General features: G+C 39.1%; 1 non-coding gene across 1 annotated transcript; it reads right to left on the reverse strand.

Annotated features, from left to right (window-relative positions):
- Positions 1-377: 377 nt before the first annotated feature.
- LOC145955346 (small nucleolar RNA R71) lies at positions 378-484 on the reverse strand. Its single transcript, XR_014431960.1, has one exon. It is a non-coding gene; the product is annotated as a small nucleolar RNA R71 (small nucleolar RNA).
- Between the last annotated feature and the right edge of the window lie 2,543 nt (positions 485-3,027).

Genomic DNA, 3,027 nt, shown 5'->3' on the forward strand with positions numbered 1-3,027 from the left:
AATTTGACATGGCTGCACAACGAGATAATTTACCGCTTCGGGATTACTCTGCACCCGTAGCTCGTGGGATACCTGGAGGGGAGATGCGAACTGGAGCTACTGTACCAGCTTCTCTGGTGAATATGCTCAAACAGAACACCTTTGGAGGACTACCATCAGAAGATCCTAATGACCACTTAGAGGGGTTCTTGGAAATCTGTGAGACCCAGCAATTTGATGATGAAGTTTCTGATGGAATGCGACTCCGCTTATTCTCACTCACCTTGAGAGATAAGGCAAAGGTGTGGCTAAGAACAGTGCCTAGAGAAAAGATAGCAACTTGGGAATTATGTGAAAGAGCTTTTCTAGAGAAATTCTTTCCTCCTTCTAAAACTAAAGAATTGAGGAAGAAAATCACTAATTTCCAACAAGGCACTGGAGAAACTATTTATGAAGCATGGGAGCGGTTCAAAGGATATCTTCAAGCATGCCCACAACATGGCTTCAACCGTTGGCTTACCATCCAATTTTTCTTTGAAGGATTGGACCAACAAAGCACCATGATATTAGACTCAGCAGCTGGAGGATCTTTCATGGGGAAACCTATTAATGACTGCATGATTATTTTGGAAAATGTAGCCTCAAATCACAGCCAATACAGTGAAAGAGAAGTCACAGCAAGGAAAGGAACTCCGGGGCGATATGAAGTGAACAATATTGAGTTACTCTTAGCAAAATTTGATACTCTTAATCAAAGATTAGACAAGATGGAAAAAGCTAAGGTTAATTCAGTGGCTACAAATCAAGTATGTGACCTTTGTAGGGAACAAGGGCACACTGCAGTAGATTGTACCTCAATTTTTACTGGAGAAAAAGAAGATACTACTGAACAGGTGGTAGCTTCTCATAATTTCTATGACACTCCTCGAAGAGAGAAGAGTAATCCATATTCCAACACATACAACCCTGGTTGGAAGAATCATCCTAACTTTTCTTGGAAGAATAACCCAGTTCAAGGAACTAGCAATCAACAACCTAATTTTCGTCCCTCCAATCACTTCATTAATGGGGAAGGAAATCCAGTACAGACACCCTCAATTCAACAAAGTGTTTCAAGATTAGAAAACCTTATGGAGAATTTTATCACTAATCAAAAACAGACCAATGATTCAATGGCAAATTCTATTCAAAACCTTGCTGTCAAGGTTGAGAATATTACTCTCCACAACAAGATGCTGGAAAATCAAATTGCACAGTTGATGCCTAGTTCAAACAATTCTCCAGGTAAGTTCCCAGGTAAAACAGTTGCAAACCCAGCTGAAAATGTTAATGCTGTTACTTTAAGGAGTGGGAAGAAATTAGACAGACCTGTGTCTAATCAAAATGATAATATTGAGATTGATGAAGACGCTTCTCCTATGGTTGAAAAACCTGAAAAGGAGAGATTAGAAAAAGAAAAAGTATCTTCATCAAAGCCTCAAACTGTTTATCACCCCCCAATTCCTTTTCCTCAAAGGTTAGCAAGGACTAAACTTGATAGACAATTTGAAAAATTTTTAAATATGATCAAACAAGTGTATGTAAACATTCCATTTGTAGAAGCTCTACAACAGATGCCTACATATGCTAAATTTCTTAAGGATCTTTTAGCTAACCGAAGGAAATTGGATGATAGAGAGACTGTTACATTGATCCATCATAATTTGCCCAAAAAACTTAAGGATCCTGGTAGTTTCTCTATACCTTGTCTCATTGAAAATCTAAGGTTTGAAAAAGCCTTATGTGACCTTGGGGCAAGTATCAGTTTAATGCCTTTATCAATTTGCAAGAAATTAGATATGGGAGAATTAAAGCCTACAGCAATGTCAATCCAGTTAGCAGATAGATCTATAAAATATCCCATAGGAATTTTAGAAGATGTTCCAGTTAAGATAGGTAAATTTTTAATTCCGGGAGATTTTGTTGTTTTAGAAATGGAAGAGGACAAACAAATACCAATCATACTAGGTAGACCATTTTTGGCTACAGCAGGCGTGATAGTAGATGTCAAACATGGAAAATTGTCCTTATCCATTAATGATGAAACAATGGAATTTAATATTGCTAAATCTGTTAGACAACCTTCTCTTGAAAATATTTGCTGCAGGGTTGATATATTGCCTAAAGACATGGAGGAAGAAGTCATGAGATCCATTTTGAGGGATCCCTTGGAGAATTTTCTAGTTGGAGGAAAGCACATAGATCTTGAGGGGATTCAACCTAATTATGCTTGCTTGATCGATTCAAGTCCCCCGTGTAAAGAAAAAGATCCTCTAGTAGAAAGTCTTCTTGAGCCTTCAACAGATTGGGGTTAGGAGGATGTACGCATTTCATTAATTTTATTCCAAAAAAAAAATAAAAAAAAAAATAAAAATAAAAAAATAAAAAAATTTCAGAGTTCCAGAGAGAATCACGACCGTGACTCTAAATCACGGGCGTGATCTTCTCTGGAAAATTTTTTGGAAAACTCCAGAGAGAATCACGACCGTGATTATAAATCACGGGCGTGATCTCCTCTGTTTGAATTTTTGAAAACTCACAAAGAGAATCACGGCCGTGATTTCCAATCACGCTCGTGATTCCCTGCTGAGGCTCAACCGATACAACCCGTGATTTTTGAAATTCCCCTTTCCCTTATATATTTTTCCCCCTCCTTTTACATTCTCACTTCTCTCAAACTTACGAACTCTGCCCATTCTCTCTTTTCTTCTCTCCCAAACCCTAGCTTCTCACTTCTTCTTCCTCTTCTTCCCTCTTCCTCCCACATTCACTCCTTCCGTTCATCCATGGCTCCCAAGCGCACCCGTACCGTTGGTTCGTCCTCCACCGCTTCCGATACCCACAGTTACGAGGAAGAAGCAAGTGAAATTCCGCACCTTCCTCCGAGGTTCTATCGGAACGATGAACAGCGTGAGCGGAACGAGGTATTACGCTTCCGCACTATCCATCCTACCTGGTATCTCGACTTCCCATTTATTCGTAAGTTGGGTTTACGTGCTGATATCAATT

Source organism: Cajanus cajan, chromosome 2 (assembly GCF_000230855.2).
Source record: "Cajanus cajan strain Asha chromosome 2, NIPB_CcT2T_4, whole genome shotgun sequence".
Lineage (NCBI taxonomy): Eukaryota > Viridiplantae > Streptophyta > Magnoliopsida > Fabales > Fabaceae > Cajanus > Cajanus cajan.